Source organism: Ceratotherium simum, chromosome 19 (assembly GCF_057802395.1).
Source record: "Ceratotherium simum simum isolate JZ-2026a chromosome 19, ASM5780239v1, whole genome shotgun sequence".
NCBI lineage: Eukaryota > Metazoa > Chordata > Mammalia > Perissodactyla > Rhinocerotidae > Ceratotherium > Ceratotherium simum.
Genome location: NC_141918.1, coordinates 29,830,119 through 29,844,436, shown reverse-complemented (window position 1 = coordinate 29,844,436; position 14,318 = coordinate 29,830,119). Strand labels below are relative to the sequence as shown.

The 14,318-nt window shown below is 50.1% G+C and overlaps 1 protein-coding gene across 1 annotated transcript in view; it reads left to right on the top strand.

The window, feature by feature from the left end:
- The first annotated feature begins 252 nt into the window (after window positions 1–252).
- Window positions 253–14,318, top strand: part of BEND3 (BEN domain containing 3) — a 33,987-nt gene continuing 19,921 nt past the window's right edge. The window contains exon 1 of the mRNA XM_087443951.1: window positions 253–458. The gene's annotated coding sequence lies outside the window, so the exon portion shown is untranslated. The remainder of the gene's footprint in view (window positions 459–14,318) is intronic.

The window sequence follows — 14,318 nt, the reverse complement described above, 5'->3', positions numbered from 1 at the left end:
ACCCCGGGCAGCCGGCGCGGGCCCACGTGGAGCTGCGCGGCGCCTGCCGAGCGCGCCGGGCCGCCCGGGGCCCCGGAGAGCGCGCCCCAGCTCCCCGCCGCGGCCGTTCACGCCCGAGCGCCGCCGCCGGTCCCGCGTGTGCCCCGCTGAGGGGGAGGGGCGGGCCGGGGGTGGGGGCGGAGGGGTTGTGGTTCCACTGCAGCGGGGGCTCCTGTGTCCTTGTGCGGAAATGACACACGGAGTCCCGTCACGTCACGCGAGAGCGCAGCGCACGGACACACACAAAGAGAGGGGAAAATACACGGCGCCCGCCCGCCGCCCCCAGCAACTCCCCGGGCCGCCCCGCCAGGCCCTCCGCGCGCGGCCCCCACTCCCCGGCCTCGCGCTCCCCCGCCCCCCCACGTGGCGCCCAAACTCGGCGCGGGCCCGCTCGGCAAAGTACAGAACTCGTGTCCCAGGTAAGTGCGGGGCGGATCAAGCCGGCGGCTCCGGGGCGGCCGGACGGGAGAGTGGCTGCAACATCCATGCCGGGGTGGGGGCGGGAGCAGGGGAGGGGACGCGAAGGGGGGCTGCCCAGAGCGCGCCCGCCGGGAGGAGCGCCCACCCCCGCGCGGGGCCGAGCCGCCGGAGCGGGCGCCCGGCGCCCACGGGCTCGCCGCGCCCATTGTGCCGCGCGCCCCTTTGTGCCCGCTCCGAGCGCGGCGGCTCCATGGCGTTCCGGGGAGCACGCGCGCCGCGCGGGGGCGGGGGGGGACGCAGAGTGGAACGGTCCGCGCCGCCGCCCGCCCCACTCGCGCCGCGCGCCGACCCCGCACCCCCGCCGGGCGCCGCGATGGAGCGGCCGGGGCTGGCGGAAGGCTCTGCGGAGCCGGCGGTGGGCTCGGCGCTCGCGCTCGGCCGGGCTGCGTTGGGGACGGCTCGGCGTGTAGCAGGGGGTGTCAGGGCAGGAGCAGGGGGCGGGGACTGGAGCGAGATGCCGAGCGGGGAGCGGGCGGCCCGAGGAGCCGCCGCTCGGAGGACGCTGCCTCCCGAGTCTGCAAATGGAGCGAGGCAGGCCCGCGGCGGCGGCGGCGGCGGCGGCGGCCGGGAGCAGACAGGGACGGACCCCGCCGCCAGGGGGCGCAGCGCTCCCTCCCCGCCGTCCACGGCGCGGTTCGCGGTTCCCGCTGCCCGGGAGCTGGAGGCGGGCCCGGCGCCTTGGGTGTGCACCCCGGCTGGCGCGAGGCCTTCCCGGCCGGCCGCGGGGCCGGGGCCCGGGGCGCTCGCCGCCCCTCGTGACTGCCCCCTTCCCCTCTTTATTTCAAACGTGGTTTCCCACGAGGAAACGAGGGCAGAGCTTGCCCTCGCCTTACCGGCGCGTCGTGCCGCAGCACTCGGGAGGGCCTTGTGTGCCGATGCATATATATTTTTTACAAGGTGTTTTTACAGAGTTAAACGAGTTTGAATGCTCGGTGGTCTGTCTGGAAGGATTTTACACGCAAAAGCTAACCTAACCTAAAAAGGGTGCGCGGAATAGGGCTAGCACTTCAGAGGCGGAAAATTTTCAACTTCACCTTCTTAAAGTAACTTTTGAATGTTTAACGTGATAAGGGCAACGCGTAGAGTGCCAGCAAGCTACCGCTGCAGGAGACTGAGGCTACGAAGTGAGCTCCCGGGCTAGCTTGGTATGTAAATGAGAGAGATGGAGGAGATCCTTTTGTTATCCACACTCCTAACCCCCACCCCCTCAGTTTTCTGTTTTTTGTTTAACCACCCATCCCTAGTTTCCCGTTTCATGTCACCACACAGGACCCTGTCAGCTTCCCTCACCCTCACTGCTGAGATTTACGCAAGATTTTGTATCTTCTTTACAGTTTTACATCCCCGGCTACGACCCCAGTGTCTGATAACTTAGTAGGTGCTCAATAAATATTTACTAAATGAATGGAGAGCCTCTTGGATTCCAGAAGAAAGGTGGGGTCAGTGCAGCCTGTTCCTACTAGTGGGTTAGCTGGTGTGTGCATGGCCCTTGAAATGAAATTCACGGGTACAACCAGAGCCTTTAAAATCTGTCAAAATGCCACTGAGGGTGGGTTTTACCAGAGACGCCGTCTCCTTGTGAAAGTAATATAAAAGAAAAATTTTATGTCCTTCTCTTTCCCCACCATACACAAAGCACTAGTTATGGCAAGAAGAGGGCCCGGTTAGGACCTAGTAACCGAGATAGTCAGCATCGCAATAATCTGTCAGACGGAACCACATTGCAACATTTTTTTCACACTTTTCCTTTTGGTTACTTCTAAGTTCCTAAGCATTTCTTACAGGAGCAAAGGAATAGCAGAATGTCTTATGTTTAGGAAGAGAAGAATTGGAGTTAACCCTGACAGAGATATGATTCTGGTAAAAATTTAATCTCCTGCAGGAATGTCCTGCCTGCCACTTTTTAGAGCTGTCTAGAAAGCCCCAGAAGCAATGAGGAAAGAAACGGGCTTTTATGAATTGTATTGACACCATGATGAAAAATTTGGGGCTGTGACTTTTAAATACCTCCAGTTTTATAATACAGGAACACGTGAAGGTTACTAGCCAACCAGCAAAAATAATTGGGTGTTAGTGTCTGGGAGGTTGGGTGTGGCTTTTTTTCCTGGCACTTAATTTTGATGATAAGTGGTGAATTATGGTTGCTATCATTATTATTCATTGTGCCCATTATTGGCTAAAGTAAGTTTGGGGAATTTTTTGCAGAATTAATCTTAGGGTGATGGAACTTTTTGGTATCCTCCTGTTTTTTTTTCTGTGAAGAAGATTAGCCTTGAGCTAGCATCTCTTGCCAATCCTCCTCTTTTTGCTGAGGAAGATTGGCCCTGGGCTAACATCCGTGCCCATCTTCCTCTACTTTGTATGGGACGCCGCCACAGCATGACTTAAGCGGTGCATTGGTCCACGCCCAGGATCCGAACCTGCGAACCTGGGGCCACTGAAGTGGAGCACACGAACTTAACTGCTGTGCCACCGGGCCGGCCCCTTGGTATCCTCCTCTTGATGGTGGTTACAGGGCTGTCTGCTTGTGTTATCTTTCAGAGAACTGTACACCCCTCCCCCCAGAGAGTAAATTTTAGTATATGATAATTTTAAAAATTAAAACTCAAAGTTCAAAAAAAGCACACACGACAAAAAAAAAATGAATATTTTATGTGCTTTGTGAGCATCCCCGTGCTCTTGCTCTTTTCCCCTCCAGATTGGACACTTGTTCTTCTCTCTCTTCTGACGCTTCGGTATCTCTTGCAACATCATTGTTTCAGCCCAGAGCTCTTGTGGTTTCTGGAACTAGCTGTCACACATGACCCGCACATGCCAAGCTAAGGGCTCTCCATGCTGGCATCGGGCCCTCGGTGTGTCAAAGAGGGGTGGTGCTGTTTCACTTGGAGTGGCCTGTTAGTTGCTGAATGATGAAACTAGTTAGTCGCTCTTAGTCGCTGACTTTTTACAAACTTGTTTTAGAGCCGGGTTTTTCTCTGCAGCTCACCTGGGAACATGCCCTTCCTCCATTGTTAATCCCACTTGAAACACATCTATTTAGAGTCAGCCCTCTTGGTTTCTTGTTCTCTACCAACGGCCACCTCTCCTCTTCTCTCTTGTGTGATTTTTCAGTGGTCACTGGCCAGTGAAACACAGTGGCATCAGTAGCTATAAGGGCATTGATAGCTCAGTTGAATAAATCACTTACTGGTCTTTTCTTTGAGCATGGAGCTAATAAATCAGAGGATGGAGGCTTGTGTGGGTGGGGGATAGCTTACACCAGGCTATGCCCCAACTCTCTCATTAGCTCATGTGGTCACAAGACACCACGCTTGAAAAAGTGGGAACTGCAGAGGAAACTCAGCTTCTATCTCCGAGGAAAATTAGTCACCATTGTCGAGTCAGTCACATGGGTAGCTACTGGGATGTGCTGGCCCTCCTTTCCTCCTTGAGCCCCAGCTTCGGGATGCCAGGGTTAGAGTTATAAGCTGAGTTGGGCACCTCCTGCTATTAATGTCTAAGGAGGTCGCCCTTCATGAGGCCAGGGAGAGCTTAATAAGTAGAACCCCTTAGCTGAGGGAGACATCACGTCTAGTCACATTCAAAAGATGCAGCGTCCGTGGGGTAAGGCACTAGGTGGCAGGCAGGCACGGGTGTGTGGTTGTCCTTCGCAGCCCACTGGAAGACGAGGCTGCGCTCTGCCTAAATAAGGCGGCCAGCGACAATTACAGCTTCAGAAAAACTCAGGGGAAAATTGCCCTGGTTTTGTGAGGACTGGTACTTTTCAAACTGCGTTTGCAGATGTGTCTAAAAATAAAAACAAATTGCAAACATGTCCTGCAAGTCCCATGGGCAGGAGGCCACTGCCAAGAGGGCCGGGTTCCGAGAGCCCCGCTCTCCCAGCCGGGCCCCGAAGATCGGGTGGCATGGGAACATTTTTCCTGTCCTAAGGGAGAGCATTTTATGTGCTCTCACCCCCTTCCAGTTTGTTTCTTTCATTTAAAAGAAAAGTTACAAAACTTTTTCAAAGCTTTTAGCTATTTAATCTAATTTTGCAGCTCTTTAAAATATTCACTATTAACACGTGCTTTAAGAATCTATTTTTAAAAGGGGCTTTATAATAGGTAACATTTACTGAGTGCTGTATGCCAGGCGCTTTCTCCTTTGTAGTTTTCACAAAATCTCCTAAGCGGAGGTAGTGTGTTTGGGTCCATTTTACAGAATCACCAAGCCTTGGGTGCGTAAGCACGTTGCCCGGTGTTAGAAGCTAAACATACATGGAGCCGGATTTTAACCTAGTTCGAGCTGACCCTAAAGTTTAGCTGGGGGGCCGGCCCCGTGGCTTAGCGGTTAAGTGCGTGCGCTCCGCTACTGGCGGCCCGGGTTCGGATCCCGGGCGTGCACCGATGCACCGCTTCTCCGGCCATGCTGAGGCCGCGTCCCACGTACAGCAACTAGAAGGATGTGCAGCTATGACATACAACTATCTACTGGGGCTTTGGGGAGAAAGAGAAAAAAAGGAGGAGGATTGGCCATAGATGTTAGCTCAGAGCCGGTCTTCCTCAGCAAAAAGTGGAAGATTAGCACAGATGTTAGCTCAGAGCTGATCTTCCTCACAAAAAAAAAAAAAAAAGTTTAGCAGGGAATTCCGTTTTCTTTGACATCAACGGCACTTGTCCCTACCTTGGTGGCCGGAGGGTCCATCTGGCTGTTGACTTGCTCCTCCATCCAAGCCCAGCCCACAAGTGGGTGCTCGGCGGGAAGGGAGAAAACAAAGCCAGGGATGGTCATGCCCCATTCCTGGGTCCCAGCTCTTCTCGGAAGCCTGGAATGAGGCCATCACCCCCTGGTCCACTGCACTGCTTTCCCTCTCCCTGCTCTCTGTAGCAGCACCCCCCCACCCCCATCTTGCTCAGTTCTCTGCCTGCAAAATTAGAGTGCTCATGTGAGGGTTGCCTGGATTAACATGCACAGCACTCAGCCTGTGGAGCCAGCACTACGTGGATGCTAGTGGCTGTCCTACTTCTCTATGTTTCTTTGCTTTTGTTTTTTTTTGGTGAGGAAGATTGGCCTTGAGCTAACATCTGTGCCCATCTTCCTCTATTTTGTATGTGGGACACCGCCACAGCGTGGCTTGATGAGCAGTGTGTCGGTTCACACCCAGGATTCGAACCTGTGAACCCCGGGCCACCAAAGCAGAACACGCAAACTTAACCACTACACCACTGGGCCGGCCCCTCCATGTTTCTTTTTTTTTTTTTTCAAATTTTATTTATTTATTTTTTCCCCCAAATCCCCAGTAGATAGTTGTATGTCATAGCTGCACATCCTTCTAGTTGCTGTATGTGGGACGCGGCCTCAGCATGGCTGGAGAAGCAGTGCGTCAGTGCGCGCCCGGGATCTGAACCCGGGCCGCCAGCAGCGGAGTGCGTGGGGCACTTAACCACTAAGCCGCAGGGCAGGCCCTCCATGTTTCATTTTTAAATATCAGTATGACCTGTGGCACAGAGATATCAAAGTCAGATCATGTGGTGTGACAGTTGTGAAAAGGATGAAGTATGGTTTAGTTAGGTCTTAGTTAAACTTTTTAAATCCTTGAGTTTGTTTTATTAATAACACCTTTAAAATGTTCAGAGCACATCCTCTCTGCTTTACCTTTTCCATGTGGCAGTGCTGCACCCCCACCGTCCCCATGGTCTCGGGTTCCAATCACATTCCTCTTTTGGGGCTCGCGTTCTCCCGGAGACCTTCTAGGGGTGAGGGTTTGCCTCACTTTACATCTGGAGACAGGACCTGGGAGATGGGGAGTGTTTTTCCCTGAGCAGCCTGAGGTCAGGGCTGCCGGGGCCAGATCTTCCCGGACCTCAGCTCGAGGGTGAGTCCTGAGTCCAGTGGACGTTTCCAGTGTAGTGGGGCAGAATCCTGAGTCAGCTGGCTGGGTTTTGAACCTCGAGGTTTCAGGAAGCCCAAGTACTTCCCATTTCTGGGCCTGTGTGACTCGGGCCAGCCGCAAGCCTCTGGTGCCTCTGATTAGCCTCACGCCGCTCTCCCAGAGGCCTGGTCTGGCTGCTCTCAGGAGCGGCTGATTCTCTTAAAAGAACTTGGTAGAGAGGCACCAGGTCACTCACAGCCCCCTCTGGGCAGCACCAGAGAACGTTTTCCTTTGGAAACCCGTGGGACATTAGGAAAGAGACCAATGATCCTGCGAGGGCAAAGGGTTTGCCAAGGAGTCACCCACCAGGTGGCCCTTGCTCACATTGCTGTGTCAGTTTTCGTCCCAGCTCTTACCCAGGAGAATTTCCCCCAAGTCAGAATCTTGCGTGACTCCTTGTAACCAGTGACCTCACCACACTCCTTCCTTTTTCTGTGGCCTGGCCCCTCCTCCACTCCCCAGACCTCCTCACCTCCCCTCTCTCCCCACTGCCTCCTGCTGCTTGGTCCTGGGCCAGGGCCCCCAGGTCTCTGAGTACCCAGTTTGGTCCAGTTTTAAGGAGTGAAAGAAGGAGGGCTCCAAGTGCAGGTCAGAACATCTCCCAGGGAGCTCAGACACAAGAGAACCCTGAAGAAAGGACCCCATGTAACAGTCATCGTCATCCAGATGCAGAAGCCCAGTAGGTTGGGCATCTCGGCCCTGGCGAATGCTGAGCTGCTCTCCAGTCCATTAGTTTCCCCAGCCAGCCACAAACCCTCTAAATGACCTGCCTCAGCGTTCTGCTTGGATCCCTGATCCAGAAGACTTGGTCTGGGGTTTTTTTTTCCCTCCCATGAAATTTGGATTATTTTGAAAAATAATTCAAGTATCAGGCAAATGCATTGATAGAGCGTATAATACACCCACCAGGTAAAAGCCATTTCCTTAGTGTTCAAAGCTGATCTTTTCACCTTGTTATTCACACATGGGTTTGTAAGTTGAGACTTTTTTCTGATCTCCTCCTCTCCCCATACTGAGGAGCTTTCTGCACCTTCAGAGGCAATAATTCAGGGACGGTTATGAAATAAAAGGTCTTCACTAATGTATCAGTTGTTACATTGTTTCTTAGAGTATCAGTGTTTTATGTTTAAAAGTTAAATGATTTGATTTTACATTCTTAGCTTATTGCTATTTGTGGACGTAACTTAGAATATGACCTGCCTGGGCAGTAAAGATTGCGATACTTCTTATTTTTTCATTTTTAAAAATTTATTTTTCATTATCAAAGAATTGCATGCTCATTGTAGAATATTTGGAAAGTCAGGGAATATATTAAAAAAATCATCCATAATCCTCTTAATTGGAGGTAATTAACATTTTGGCATATTTCCTTCCAGCTGCTTTATGGTATGTTTTAATTACATAGTTGAGATATCCCCACTGAACTTCGAAGTGTGTTGTTATTGACTGGGTAGCCCTATAATGAACAGTTGATTTTGAATCTTTACACATAATTGAATGCTCAGGTCTTTCTGTCAATAGAAGTTTTGAAGTTGTGTGTTTAGAAAATGTATAGAAGTTGACTTCCTAACTTTGCGTGGTGGAAATAATAATAGTGATCAAAGACAATCTTAATCCAGGTCACGTTTAGTTTTGTTGTCGCTCCCATTTTCTCTGCATTTTTTGATGGAATGTATCAGTAATTAATAACGGTTAATGGTTGTGGAGGGTTTCCTCTGCACCAGGATTTCCATCCTCGGCTGACCCTAGACTTCGTGCTGGGCTTAACCTAAGATCACTGGGAAGTAAAAGACCTCCTGGCCCAGGTTCTTTGCCCTCCTGGCCTTTGCTCATTGCTGTGACTCCAGATCATAATTTTCAAGTGCGGGAGGCTCTGTAACTGACAGAAAGATTTGGTTATAGGTCTTTAGAAGCTGAAAGATGAGGAAAATCAAGATATGCCCGTTTAAACATTGACGAAGTCATTCCCTAAGTAGATTTTTTTCCCCCAGAATTTGCTTCGATTGACATTATTTTTCCCCCAAAGGAAAAAAGTCCTGTAGGTATATGTTAGAGTTTAAAATTATTCGTGTCCAGATCACAAAATTGTGAGCATGGGTGGTCGTCCGCACAGCTGTGGCCTGCAGCCTGTTTACTCGGTGTGAGTTATGGTTGTTATAGAAACCCTAATGTAGTATCTTCTGACCTTGGGGTTCTGACTGCTCTTTCCTTCCTGTTACTTTTATCTTGGGTGTTTACCCGTGCTTCCCTCCAACAGAGTTCCCAGGTTCCATCTTATCCTCCCAGTCCTCCCATCTCTGCCCCCGTGTTGGTTGCGATCCCTGTGAATAAGCTGTACAGCCAGTTGATCCCTTGCATGAAAGACAGTCCCCCCACCAGCACCAAGAGCTCCTGTCACAGCTGGGCGTGGAGCCCCCAAAGCACAGGGCAGGGAGACCGGGGGCCGCTCCCAGTGGTATGATCTAGGGCATGTTCCTAACCTTTCTGAGCCTTGAGTCCCATACCTATAAAACAAGATGATCTCTGAGGTCTCTTCTGGCTCTAAAACGGTGCCTCAGTTTCCTCACTTGTAAAATGAGACTAACAAGAGCTTCCACCTCCTAGGATTGTTAGGTGAGGTTGGACTGTAAAGCTCTCAGCAGAGCGCCTTCCACGCAGGTAGCCTATTGTTTCCATAGAGTGAGTCTCCATCGAGTGTGCAGAGCACCGGGCAGTGTGGTGAGGAGGTGGAAGGGAATGGTACACAAGTTTCTGCCTCGGGACCTCGCCCAGAGGGCCTGGCTTGGCCCTGCTCTCCCGCCGGCCCCTTGGACACCTCCATCAGCGCCCTCAGCACTGCCTGTAGCCGGGGATGCTCTCTCCCTCGGGAAGCCAATTAACATGCCCCGTACTGTCTCCTTCTCTGTTTCCTCCCACAGATACTGTTCCCTCCAAATCCTTGTTGCAAAATCTGCTTCTGGGAGAACTCAAACTAAAAAAAGAAGTGATACAGAAATTTCCATGATACATTAAATGAAAAAAGCAAGGGACAAGGATTTTAAACCTTTTAGTCTCAGGATCCCTTTATACTCTTAAAAATTATTGAAGACCCCAAAGAACTTTTGTTTATATGGATTATCTATATTTACTGTTAGAAATTAAAACAGAAGAAATGTTTAAATATTTATTTATTAATTTTAAAATAACCATAATAAATCCATTACAGTTAATGTCAATAGCATTTTTTATGAAAAATAACTATTTCTCAAAAAAAAAATCTTAGTGGAAAGAGTGGTATTGTGTACTTTTTTACAAATCTCTTTAGTATCTGACTTAATAGAAGACAGCAGAATTTTTATGTCTGCCTCTGTATTCAATCTTTTGCAAATTAATATATCATGTCGCCTCTGGAAAACTCTCCTGCACACCAGTGAGATTAAAGGAGCAATAACATCTCAGTGTTACTGTGAAAATAGTTTGATCTCCTGGACTGCCCTGAAAGGGCTTTGGAAGTACTGACTCCAAAAAGAAGAAAGATGCCCTGTTTGTACAAGTGTCAGTTTCTGTGGTGTAAATACTCCTACCACAGCCAGTTTCAAGCTATCAGCTTGACTCCACTAGTAGTGGAGTTGGGGAGAGACATGATCCGTGCAAGCCCATGTAAGCCGGCTGTGGCCCACCGTTGTGTGTGAATCACACTCAGAACCTGACATAGAATGTCTGACACAGAATGTCTCTGGAAGGATGCACAGGAAAACCAATGTGGTTGCCTCCAGGGGAGTAGCCTGGTGCTGGAGGACAGTGGACTTTTTAACCAAATACCCTTTTATACCTTTTGAATTTTGTTTTATGTACATTTATTGTCTAGTCCCAAAAGAAGATTTTAGGCATCTTCCCTTCTTCAAATGAACTCTAAAAATATAAATTGTAATTGTAAATCTTTCCAGCTTTTCCATTTCTTTGTGGCATCTCTTAGAATTGGTTCTTTCTGTGCACCCATGAAAGGTTCTCACTTCTCTGCCTGCCCCTTGTCTGTCTGCTCGGACTGTCTTCCTGCCCCGAGCCAGGTGCGTGCTGACAGGCAACTCAGACTCAGCCGTCCTTCTGCATGAGGCGCAGAGGTAGCCCTGCCGGTTGTTGCATTTATGTAGCCAATTTAAGCAACTCGTCCTTTGTAACTTGATATTTGAGTGGCTAAAGCATCTTGTTATTTCTGAACATTTGGGATGACCCTCCCTTTTGTGCTTTTTGTAAACTGAAGGCTCTTCTGACGACCTTCCATCTTCCCCCACCGTGTGCCCTGCATGGAAAATTGAACATTGTCCATCTCACTCTGCAGGAGGGTGGAGACTAGTAGGCATTTTAATAAAATTGTATCTACTCCTACAAGCTCTGCAACATTTAAAACCTGTCCATACCAGTGACGGTCACTTTGCCTGAGGCTTCCTAGGCTATTTGGTTAAAAAAAATTATATAACAAGCATTTTCACTTATTAGATTGACCACTGGAGATTTGTCCTGTTTGAGAGTTACCCTCCTGTAGGTCCTCGATGTCTTAGAACTCGTGCTATGTTAACTAGAGGCAGCAGCAAGCGACACGGGTCTCTTTGACACCTGTCCCCTTCGTTCGTTTAAATCTGCCCTTGGGCTTGGTCAGGGGTTTCTGAGGGACACAGAACAGCCACCGCTTGGGGAGAAAGCTGATTTTCAGGGACATGTGGATGCATAGACTGTCTCACAGTTTGAGATTCATGGTGAGAGGAATAAGAGGGTTTTGAAAAGGAGACAGTGTTAAAATGAGAAATTCTACTAAGTCCAGCAGGCAAGAGATTGCAGTCCTAGCAGCCTGTGCGAGCAGGAGCCGAGGTGGTTGGTGGCTTCTCTGGTTATGTAAGCAAAAGGAATTTCTGCGGCACGCTCCGTGTCTACCCAGGGTGAGCAGCCCAGTGACCTTGGTCTGGACAGGTGACCAGGAAATGGAGGTAGCCACGTGATGCCCGTCCCCTTTCTGCTCAGCCATGACGTTGTTGGTGTACTCTCACCACGCCACCTCAGATGCCGGGAAGTGGCCCACAGATCCCCCTCATAGAAACTTTTCTGTACTGGGGGCTGGAGTCTGTAAGCACAGAGCAGACTGGATTTCCGGGTAGCTACATGGAGACGAGAGGACATTTGGATGCTCCAGCTGCTGTAGGACAGAAATCCAAGGCTGGGTCTGGGCCCTGTGTTCATCAAAGGAACCTTAACAGAAAAATGAGGATTCTGTTATTTTCTCTCCTGGTGGCTGACGGGAGATACACACAGACTTGGTTTGAATCTCAGTTCTGCCACTTAACAGCTGTGTGACACCTGGCAAGTTACCTGCCCTTTGGCTCATTTTTTACCCTTCTAATATTCAAATATTTTATTTCCATAATCAAAATGATATAAAAATAATTTTTCTGGCTTCATTGAGGTGTAATTGACAAATCAAAATTGTGTATGTTTAAGGTGTATGCCCTCAGTTTCTTTACTGGTGAAATTGGGGTTAAAGTCACTTGGGGTGACATGGAGGCAGGCACAAAGTGGCCGGCCCAGCACCTGGCACGAGTTCGTGGGCTGCAGATGTTACTGAGGACCCTCACCCCTCTCCCCACCGCAGGAGCCACGTGCAGCTGTGGGTTTTCCAGGCCTTGCAAATGGGAAATCCCCCAGCTTCCCGATGAGTGTGGCTTCCTTGCTGGCTGGGAGGGAAGGGGCCCACCATACTTCGGTGCTAATCTAGCATCTGTCACTTGTCTATAAATGAACTCGGAAATGTTTTCTAAAACAGATGCACACGGGACGTCTTGAATGCCCAGGAAGCCAGCCGCCCCCTCCTCCTACCTCACCCCTGTAAGCTTTCCCAGCACCCCCTCTGCCTTCCCCCACCCGAGGGTGGCTCAGATGTGTGTTCTTCCTTCATCATTTTCCGACGTGAGGATCACAGGGAGCTCAGAATTCAGGTGCTAAATTGCCTGCTGTCGTGTCACATGGTGGTGGTTCAGAAAACACCTTTCCTGCTCCCCAAGTCCATTCCTAGCAGAGACGACACTGGCGCTTGCCTCCAGGCCCTGTGCTGTCGGCCTCTGCCAGCCTCTGCACCTGCCTCCTGGGCTCCACGCTGCTTCACAGGGAAACACAGTCCGGCAGGTGTCATATTAGATAGCCATCCTAGCTCAGCACTTGTGCTTCTGTCTGCTGTGTTTTTTCATTGATTCCTGTTTTCTTTTCTTCTAGGAGTTGCTCATCCTTTTATTTTATTTTTATTTTACTTTTTGTTTTGCTGAGGAAGATTGTCCCTGAGCTAACACCTGTGCCTGTCTTCCTCTATTTTGTATGTGGGTTGCTGCCACAGCGTGGCTGCCAATGAGTGGTATAGGTCCGCGCCCGGGATCCAAACCCAGGCCACTGAAATGGAGCGCACAGAACTTAACCACTAGGCTCCCTGCCCACCCCTTGTTCTTTTAATGCTTTCTACTTAGCCAGAGTCGTCGTGGTTTTTCTTTCACTGCGACCCTTTTCTCCCCCAAATAAACTGACCGCCATCTCCTCCCTGTCCCACCTTTCCTCTCCAGAATGTAATTGTTTTGGACACTGTACCCAATCCACCAGCCCTTTTCTCATTCCTCCCGTCTCTCCTGCTGCTTCTCACCGCTGCCTTTGATTGGAGGGAATGGGTTATGCGACCGTGTGGCAGGGTTTCCAAGGGCACTTGGCAAACTCGGGACGTCAGGGTGAAGCCTGAAGTGTTCCCTGCGAGGCCCCCTGATTGTGCTGGGAACCAGGAGGCCTGAATTCCTGCCTGGTGTTGGCCAACCTTCCTGTCTGAAAAGAAGGGAGTTCGGATGCCACCTCCCTGCCTGGGCCTCCCCCAGACACCCAGGTCAGGTGACATTATCAAACTCAAGGTTTGTTTCCTTGGAATGCAGTGGAAATTGTATTTGCTAAAATTCACCCCTGGTAAAATAGTTCTTGGACCCTGGGAGTTGACTTATTGTTTATTTTCCCTCAGTGTCACCTTGTGTGTTATGTTTTTTGTTTTTTTTTTTTTACGTAAATAACAAGGTTTTGTTTTATATGGTGTGAGGTTTCTTTGTGGTTTTTTGTTTTTTTTTTTGTGAGGAAGATCAGCCCTGAGCTAATATCCATGCCAATCCTCCTCTTTTTGCTGAGGAAGACTGGCCCTGAGCTAACATCTATTGCCAATCCTCCTCCTTTTTTTCCCCTTTTTCTCCCCAAAGCCCCAGTAGATAGTTGTATGTCATAGTTGCACATCTTTCTAGTTGCTGTATGTGGGACGCTGCCACAACATGGCTGGAGAAGCGGTGCCTCGGTGTGTGCCCAGGATCCGAACCCGGGCCGCCAGTATTGGAGCAACGCACACTTAACCGCTAAGCCACGGGGCCAGTCCCAATGTGTTACGTTTTTCAGATAGCAGATAGTTTGGTAAGTAGGAATTAATTTCAGTTTCAAATAAATCTTAAATTTTCTTCTTCATTCTTCTGAAAATTAGTAATACAGGGATGAAAAGAATTGTGCCCGTCATAGCTATTGTGACACATTGAGCATAGTGCACCATGTCATATGTACTATGTAAGTGTGGCTATTATTAGTGAATTTTGAAGTTGTTTTTATCGTGTGCATAGATCACCTAGACATACTCTCTCTCACCCCCTCACTCCACCCGTCCATCTAAAACGGGACCACAGGGCCGGCTCCGTGGCTTAGCGGTTAAGTGCGCGCGCTCTGATGCTGGCGGCCCGGGTTCGGATCCCGGGCGCACCCCGAGGCACCACATCTCCGTCCAACCCGGGGCCGGGTCCCGCGTACAGCAACTAGAAGGATGTGAACCTACGACATACAACTATCTACTGGGGCTTTGGGGGGA